The sequence below is a fragment of the Macrobrachium rosenbergii genome, chromosome 53, assembly GCF_040412425.1.
Source record: "Macrobrachium rosenbergii isolate ZJJX-2024 chromosome 53, ASM4041242v1, whole genome shotgun sequence".
NCBI lineage: Eukaryota > Metazoa > Arthropoda > Malacostraca > Decapoda > Palaemonidae > Macrobrachium > Macrobrachium rosenbergii.
The window spans coordinates 18,520,324-18,530,323 of NC_089793.1; the positions used below are offsets into that span (position 1 = coordinate 18,520,324).

At 33.9% G+C, this 10,000-nt stretch overlaps 2 long non-coding RNA genes across 2 annotated transcripts in view; one reads left to right on the top strand and one right to left on the bottom strand.

Moving 5' to 3' along the window:
• LOC136834333 (uncharacterized) overlaps window positions 1–10,000 on the bottom strand; it is a 921,310-nt gene that overhangs the window by 132,182 nt on the left and 779,128 nt on the right. The window contains exon 6 of the long non-coding RNA XR_010851747.1: window positions 7,101–7,220. This is a non-coding gene — a long non-coding RNA (uncharacterized lncRNA). The remainder of the gene's footprint in view (window positions 1–7,100; window positions 7,221–10,000) is intronic.
• Window positions 1–10,000, top strand: part of LOC136834334 (uncharacterized) — a 124,661-nt gene that overhangs the window by 14,752 nt on the left and 99,909 nt on the right. The window lies entirely within an intron of this gene.

Below are 10,000 nucleotides of genomic sequence, written 5' to 3' on the forward strand. Positions count from 1 at the left end.
TATTTGTAAGCTTCCAAATAGCAAAGAATCCTTCTGTGAAAAAAAAGTAATGTCAAGTTAAAGGAAAATAATAAAAAAAAAAAATCACTGGAAACTGACAGAAAGCGAAATTAGTTCCCAAACTTAATCTGCAGCGGGGAGAACCTAATGATCCGAGAATTACTATAGACCCCCAACAGAGAAAAATATCGGAAGTTTGGACCGTATGGTTGTTACGAGGCTGTCTGGAGAGAAGCGGAAACTCTCTTCCTCTGAGGTAGCCAAGACACTTTGCAGTGGAGAGAATGAAGCGGCCAATGAAACTACTCCAATTATAAGAGAAATGGTCTGAATAAGGATGAAACTAATTTTGAAGCATTCATTATTATGATGAAAAGAACAATGTCTCCCGACATAAAGCGCCGCAGTTTTAATAACAAAATACTGCATTTTTTCACATTTTTACATAACCTGAACAACAAAACAGACGATAGGAGTTACAGGTTCAACTACACAGAAACCTATGCAGTATGAACTGACTTTGACCAAGTTGAGAGATGCTTTCGTGATCTGAGCAGACAAGAAAAAAGCAATATGATCATATTTGAAGATCGCATGATAGCTGAACACTAATGCATGGACGAGACTAAAAGTGGACTAGGGAAGAACATTTTTTTGAAGAGGAAAGGTGCAGTGGGAAGACAGAACCCTGAGGAACACGTTGGTACACAAAGAAGACGATGTTTTTTACCGAAAAAAAACAAAATAAAATAAAATAAAAAATAAAACAAGTTTAAAGAGAGAGGTGGAGTATTACCTTGAGTAGTAAGTTTTGCTGTCAGGAAGAAACTATATAGATTCAACTACTTGTATAAAGGCTTACGCATGCCTGTTAAAATTCTCGCATATCGAAAACAACAAAACTCTTCAAATACACGCCGAAATGACCTCAGTAAAGCAGGAAAGATCCCGGGAGTAGCTTTGTAGAACTCACTGTCATTATCACATAAAATGAACAAACTTATAAAAGAAATTAGCATAATAGGCATTATTCTTTGAAAGCAAGATTCTACAAAATAAGATTATTTTTTTTTGTGAACAAAACATAAAAAAGAGAGAATACAAGTCAGGAAAGACAAACAAAAATTTACTGAAATACTGGGAAGTGGGTGGCGTGGTAACTTTACACTTATAAAGAGAGCAAGACACAAAAAGTTATTCGGGTGCAAACGGTAATGGAACTTAACTTTTGCAATAGATCTTGTTGAGCTCAACAGGATATCATCCAACAGTGATCTAAGTGGTAATTACCAGTGTTGGACAAAGGACAGCGCCACTGTGCGCAAAGCTGTTTGAAGATAAGAATCCTGGGAAGCTGATGCTATCTAAACAGAGAACACCGTCCAAGTAATTGTGGAGTAAAGGTTATAAAGCATATGCCATCATTATATCTGTAGATATAGGAAGCCTCACAAGCTATGCCAATATCCCTGGCAGCCAAAGGTGATACTTTTCCAAAGTATCGTGAAAAAGAAAACATGGAGTCGTCTAATATAGAAAATCATTTGGTACAGAGCTACAGACGCAGAGCAAATCATAAGGAGAACTGCGTGATAATTGTGTGAAATCGGCGAGCAAATGAAGCCCTAAGTTTGCTGAAGTGAAACCACATAACACGGTGACTATACCGCTTCATGATCATTCCGTATCTCTGTTAAGGCTAGCTGTAACTTCAATTGATACTGAGGGTGGGTAAATAACTTTAGAAGAGAAACATTACTTGCAATCTAATGAATATTATTTTGTAAGCAAAAAGGTTATCATATACAATGACAAAAAACAAAAGAGGCACTAAAACACTACACTGGGGGACATCAAAAAGATAGTCCTAGACACAATGAAAATACCATCAACAACCCGGTGTTGACAGTATGAAAGCCTATTGTTAACCAAGTAAAAGGCAGAATTAAACTCAGCTTCAGCAAGTGAAAACTTGTGTTCACTGTCGAGGTTATCCTTGACGCCACTAATTAGACATAAAACAGTATCAAAGTAACTATGCCAATTGTGCCTGTCGGCCGTCAGGAAACTGTAGATTCAAGTACTTACATAAAGACTTACAATCAGCACTTGCACACTTTTTTTTGCAGGCACTTCCTGCATAATTTCTGTTTTCTGACAAAACGGATCGTGGAGTAAGAGAACAATGAGCCCAATACTGGAAAATGGACACCATACATTTTAGTAAAAAATGGACAAACCTATCTGGATCTTCATTCCAACTTACTAGGTTCTTTAGGTTCACTTTAATGTTCCTAAGCAAAAACCAAATTCAGTGATGAAATCTCAAGAATGATTTGTAGTCTCAAAGGTCCTATGAATTACCTCATTTTTATCCTAAAATTTGGTTAATGATTTTTTCATCAACAATTGATTCGAGAGGAAAAGGAAATGTAGCAGATCCAAGGATGCCCCACAAAGGATGAGGCTAAGTTAATTCGTGTAGTTTTGTTTTGAAATTGATATCATAACTGGTCTTGGTATTTATTTAACTCTCTAATCCCTTGTGACTTTCAGCAAAGTTCTGATTGTTCAAATAGGAACGATTTTGTCCCTAGTGTTGAATTAAGTCTGTTTACCATGTATACCTATCTACAAGAATCATCAGACCTACATTTTTTATCGCTTTCATTGGGATGAAACCAACTAAGATTTATGGTAGTTTCATGCAATTTCTTTATGGGAAGAAGATATCTTTTAGTTGGTAGGTTGCTTTAGCCTCACTGCTGTTCTTGATATTAGTACATTGAATATATTTGTTACTAAGATGTCATAACTACAGTTCAGTGGTAAAAACACCAATAAACTTACTAGGCTGGCCAAAACTGTGACTGAAACTCATGTTAGAATTAAATCCAGTACATTGTCAGAAATCTGAGTAGGCTTCTTTACCAGCCGGAGATAATCTGGTAAGTAACAGTATCCGAGAGGTGGCCTGCCGGGCAGTAACACCAGACAAAAGCCAGTATGTTTGCTTAGCGTTGGATTTTCTAGAGAGAACGAAAGATCTATCAGGTCAAAGGATTGTCTGCATGCAATCAAATAAATCTATCGTCACTTGGATTGCCGCAGGCTCTAAGTACACAATTATTAAAACACTTGCTAAGAACTTTGAAACATTAAATTTCACGACAGTGACATTTACAATTCTTATAACGATAAATAGGAAGCCCTCCTGTATAGCTAATAACCATACCCAGTGCAAGCATATAAAAAAAGTAGGCTTATTGAACTCTGGACCGAAGTAATCTGCATTAGACTTATGTCCAGAAAAGAGAGTCTCTGATAGAAAAACTAGGTCGTACTTGGCAGCATGACACTGAAGGTCAAGACAGTCTTGAGACACCTGATATTAAAAGTTGAAGCAAGAGGGCGGTAAATTAAGGGTTTAGACCGACCCCCTTTCTGTGTTCATGACATTCACATTTATATGCACATATACATTCACCCTCAAGTACATGTGATCATATTTTCTCTACACATAAAAGGACTTTTACGTGCATGCGTACGTACACAAACTATCTATAACGTATTAGAATAAGCATCGGGGCGCAAGGGCACCAGAACATCACAAGGAATTTAAATTATTCAATTGCTTTTGCCTTGTACCGCGTCGCTTGTTCTCTGTCAAGACGTGTCGAGATGAGACTCACACGTTTCTTCTTATGCAAATGTTTCCAAGTTTCCAGTTTTCCTTTACCACATTTACTTGGTAATCGAATACGCAGTTCTCTTGTCCGACAGTCGCCTTCGTTACGAGCGTGGTGATGGTTGGCCCTTGGGAAACAGGTCCTGACCGGATTTTTTATATGGTTAACGTTAAGTGATTTCAGTTATGTCAAGTAATGATTATATATTTTTCTACTAGAATATTACCCTTGTCATTCGACGAATTAAATTCCTTTGCTAAAGATACTGCATTCATGTATGTCAATCATGCATTTAGCATTACAGTTTTTGTTTTGCTTATGTGAATATTACGATTCGTTCACGCTAATTACATTCTTGTTGGAATTCAATCACGATTTTAATGGTATTTTAACTGATAAAAGATACTTCTTACTTGCGAATTAGTTAAAGGATTTTACTTTTTATACTGTGGGCAGTTTCGCTCTCTCTCTCTCTCTCTCTCTCTCTCTCTCTTTGTACGTGACGTGTTTAAGTAGAATCACCGAAATAAATCCATTTTTTTCGAGTTCTGCAAAGACTATTAATTCGCAAGATCCACAATAACAGTGTACCGTTATTGGTAAATTTCTCATTGGGAAACGGAAAATGTTATACATTTCCAAATGATTCTAACGATGCTTCCATACTCTGCAGGTAACAAGTGAGAAATAAAACGACACTACATAAAAAGATGAAGAATATGAATTACAGTATATAGGATCATGAAATAAAAAAAAAAAAACTTGCCTTTCATTGCTCATGGATAAATCGTTTCCTTCGCTTTGCAAAATAGATTTCATTCTTAAAAGAGAAATGGGGCCAATATCTTGCTAAATGTCGATAATATGGTAATAGTACATTCGAATGAATCCTTGGTGATTGACGGCTAGATAGGCATGTATAATCATAGTGATTTCAGCTGATCCATCAAACTATGAAATTCATTTTACATGGGATCCCTTCAGAGGGGTTTCGTTATATGTAAATATTTATATATATATATATATATATATATATATATATATATATATATATATATATATATATATATATATATATATATATATATATATATATATCAGTATATATATATATACCGATGTATATATATATATATATATATATATATATATATATATATATATATATATATATATATATATATATGAAATGTGTCTTTTCTCCATAATGACTGGAAATTACTGAGACAGCATCACAACAGTTATAGCCTCAGCCATTCTTAACTACCGAATCTTGGATTTATATCTTGTGCAGAAAACTTCCACAACTTTAGCCACTTCACATGAATTCACAAAAGGATCACCGTCAGCACTACTGACCATAGGAAACACGCTGCAGTACTCAGTTCTCCTGCATATGAAAAGTTCTTCTGTTACACCTTTATTCGCCATTTTTCCGAGATAATCTCGGTCTCACTCCCTTTATTCTAAAATTTCCAAAACTTTTCATCAGCTTAAATTCTTCCATTTTCTCCCTGTGTCCAAACCACCTAAAAACGTTATGATCCATCGTTTCACCTAACATAAAATTTTTACTGCATCCTCTTTACATTTCATCTCGATGGCTTATACATTTTTCCACATTCCACATTCGTAACGTACTTTGATGGCGAACTGAAACTCTTGGTTCACTACATCACAAAAGTATCCGAGTGATGCATACCATTAAACATTAGTTTCCAGCAGGAAAATGCTGTAGAGAACCCTCATGCATTCCAAGATCTTACCTTCAACTGTTCTCTCTTGGTTCCTCTGGAACCTCCGGGCCCTGTCAAAATTTACAATGACCCTTAAAAGAACAATAGTTCTCACTTCACTATAAGAAGTATACTTCTAAAAGTTGTAGACATTAAAAATGATGCATCGCAGTCCCAGAAGACTGATACCCCAAGCCTTGTTGTAAAAGTAAAGCAGGATTTTTAAACAATGGAAGGTAATGAAGACCAACAAATATCAAGATCATAATCAATACAATCAATCGTTAATTATTTTGTGGACTAACTCATATTGCAAATAAATTAAGGTAATAAATGAACGAAAAAATTAAACTCACCAAGAGTTTTAAGACAACTCATCTTTCATTCAATTTTGAGGGAATACTTTACGGTGAGTCCAAACCACAGTAAAAATGTCATAAACTCACGTCGGCAATCTATCGCATACATATCACAAATAGGTTGAAAACAAGTCAACGACCGTAAGTGTAGGACGAATCTTTAGCATGTGCTGAATACTTGCACGAACTGGTTACAGCTACCAATAAGTAGTTGACTTGTATTCAACCTGGTAGTGATGTGTGAGGGTGATAAGTCGCCGATGTGTTTTTATGACATATTTTACAGCAGTGTGGGCGCTCCCACAGATTACCAAAATGCGTATTGATGTAGTTAATGATCAGTATCTGGTAAAATAAATGCAAAACACTATTAAGTTAGATTAATGATAGAATCGTTACTAAACAGTTAATAATATAATAGTAATAAATATATAGAAAACATGTACAGACAAAACTGGCGAAGAAATTAGGAACAACAAGAATATTCAATAAAATACTTAAAATTCATGAACTAAAATATGCAAACTATGTGTATGGGCAAAAAATAAGCGGAAAAAAGATATAAGAAAACTGGCTCACAAGTGAGTAGGAAAGCAACACATATAAATCATGAACAATACAATAAAAATATAAATGTAAAAAAAAAAATAAGAACAGCTTGTCCAAATACATTAACCACTCAGTCGAAAATTACTTAATGAGAACACATGATATGGGCAGAGGTCGAAAGCAAATGGCTTACTGTTATATTCTTTCCTGTTTAGAGGCAATAACGTTTGCACGTGGGATGATAAGATTCAGTGAGAATTCGGACTCTGAAATTTTTGATTAAATCAATGGCTTGAGAACTTCGCTCCCGATCGTAAGAAGACGAGTAAGACTTGTTTTTAAGATAAGTTTGGTGAATCTCACTGAGGAACCACTATATATATATACATGCATGTTTTTATTTATTCTACGCATTTATTTCAACAAACAGTGGTATAATTCGTATCTACAATATGTACCGTCTTCTTTAACGGGGTTTTATAGCAATTCCCAACACATGTCTGATTCGTTTGATTGAGAAAACAGCGTATATGAAAAGAGTACACCTGGCCCATTCAATCACTAGTATAAAAAAAGTCACCGAAATCTCTTAATGTTCTGCTTTTTCAATTTCATCAAAGCGAATGCAAAAAAAAAAGTAGCCATATAAATAGCTAACCAAAATTGACTGGACTCATTGATATCAAACATATCACAATATGCTATCTAAATAAAAAAAAATGAGGAATTCTGTAACAAAACTTTCTTACCAACAAAGTAAAACTCACCATAATTCCCTGACATTGATTGGAGATGGTGAAAACCAATCCCTGGATTGCGCAACCTCTGTCCGGTACCAATCTTCTCCTTCATCTCCCGTGCGTCCATCAATTTCGCCCAACACCCACCTGAAAAAAAAAAATAAAAAAAAAGATGATTTTTTTGTGATGTGCAAAAGCAGAAGAGGAACTAGAAAGCGAAATGCACGAACGGTTTATATACCGTTTTCATCTATTACAAAATAAGAAGAAGAAGAAGAAGAAGAAGAAAGAAGAAGAAGAAGGAATGGGGGAGTTTTTTTTTTTCTATAGTAGTTCCTCTGGCAAATCCGCCATCCCAATCTCACGCTCCACAGACCGACGATACAAAATTACATAGACTTGAAGCGATGATTGGACAGCGAATAAAAAAAAAAAAAAAAAAAAAAAGCAAAGAAAAAACTAAATCATACCCCCTGCTTATTCACCATATCAAAGGAGCGACGTAAATCGCATATCGAAAACATCGATAACAACATAATTGGCGGGTTTCCTAGGTAAATGAATAGGTGGTTCGCCCATACATTGAAGGGGCACCCACCATCTCTAATGGCTATTTGACGTGGTAGCATGCACCTGAAAATACCTTCTGGACCAGGCTTCCAAAATTAGTGTCAGTGCAACCATGTCTTTAATAGGGAAATTCGCCAGTGGTATATGGTTATTTCTTCATTAAGCAGAGAGAGAGAGAGAGCCTTTAGCAAAATATACACGCTGACGTTATCGAGACGATCACCAATCCGAAGTCAAGGGGGCATGCAATTATTTGCTAAAGTTATCTAATGGTCTGGTGCAGAAAGCGTGGCATCAACTTTCAATATACCATTCCTGTATGGAAGCATCCTTTGTAAGCTTCAAGACTTTCTAAAAAATATATATATGAATACATATTCAGGTAATTTGCAAGTGTATATCATGAATGCTAAGAGATAAAAATAAATATATGAATATAATGTTCAGGTAATTTACAAATGAGTACAATGAACGCTAAGAGATAAAAATAAATATATGAATATATATATTCAAGTAATTTACAAATGCATATAATGAATGCTAAGAGATAAAAATAAATGTATGAATATATATATTTTATATATATAATATTATATATATATATATTCAGGTAATTTACAAATGAGTATAATGAATGCTAAGAGATAAAAATAAATACATGAATATATATATTCAGGTAATTTACAATGAGTACAATGAATGCTAAGAGATAAAAATAAATATATGAATATATATATTCAGGTAATTTACAAATGAGTATAATGAATGCTAAGAGATAAAAATAACTACATGAATATATATAATCAGACAATTTACAAATGCATATAATGAATGCTAAGCGGTGATACTGAAGACATTTCCGGTACGATCCCTATGCAAGGGGACACAGTAATTTACGTTAATATTGATGTTTACTAACACTGCCGTAAATGAACCACCGATACCGACCCAGGAAATCTGGTCTCAAGGTTGGAATAAAGAACTGAAAATGATCTATATGCGGGTGTGGTTAACTCGCAGATAACAATGCTGATGCGACCCCCACCCTCTCTTCTTTGTACAGTATTCATGAGTGTATACTATGGACTTCATTTAGTCTTCGTTCATCACTTATGGACTTGTACGAAACTGATTTTACTGGGAATAAAAACAAATTCTGACGAGAAATATCATTGCCTACTGATGAAAAAAGAAATGTTAAAACATATGTGCACTTCATGATATATAAATGTACCAATATTTAAAAAAGCCTACCAATGTTCCCTTCCGAAAGCTAATAACATAATTTTCCATTACTAGAATAATTTGGTGGGCTTCTTTTGTGATAAAAAAAAAAAAAAACACGGGAACGGTGATTATCGTCTTTAAATGTATTATAGAGACATAAGCATCAGAGGAGTATTTATAATTAGGAAATAGTTTCGGCTTTCATGCCTTCAGTCTTATTCCGTATGTATAACCAAACACACACACACACACACACACACACACACACACATATATATATATATATATATATATATATATATATATATATATATATATATATATATATATATATATATAATATATATACATATATACAAACATATGTATCATAATGTATATACATATATATAAACATATGTATCTGTATATATATATATATATATATATATATATATATATATATATATATATATATATATATAATATAGATTGATAGGTATATAGATATACATAATCACAAATTACTATGTGGTGAATCATTATTCTGCGCACGAATAACTTTGTACGACATTCCAGTGCAGACCAAGGCGCTATGTCCCATATACAAGGGTTGAAAATTATGGTTGAGAATTATAGGGTTATTACAAGTAAACTGTTATTTATAGTTATACACCATCTTGAAAAATTGGCCCCCTACATGATAACTTATTTTCAACAATCTGTTCTTCTCTTTCTTCTATTTTCTCCTTTATTTTTCTATTATGCTAAACAGGTGCAGCAGACGGAGGAATTAAAACTAGCATCAGTACTCACTGTAATGGTGTAAATTGGTGTCTGTTGTCTCTCAAAGGAAAATCTTAATACATGATAATTTTTCTTTATTAAATATTAAAATGATCTGATTTGTTAAGGTAAACGGAACGACCATCAAACAAGCTCTGAAATTAAAATGGTTTCAATTTCTTTAGTTTTTAATAATACATTAACAACTCTAAATACAGGAAACAAAGGAAACAGTATTTCGAAGATGGTGAAATTATTGTACTGATACACCCTTAACGTAAGTCTGTCCTTAAGAATACGGTCAATTTCAGTCATTAATGTTATTTACAAAATATCGGGTGTTAAAAACGTGCTGTCTCACTATT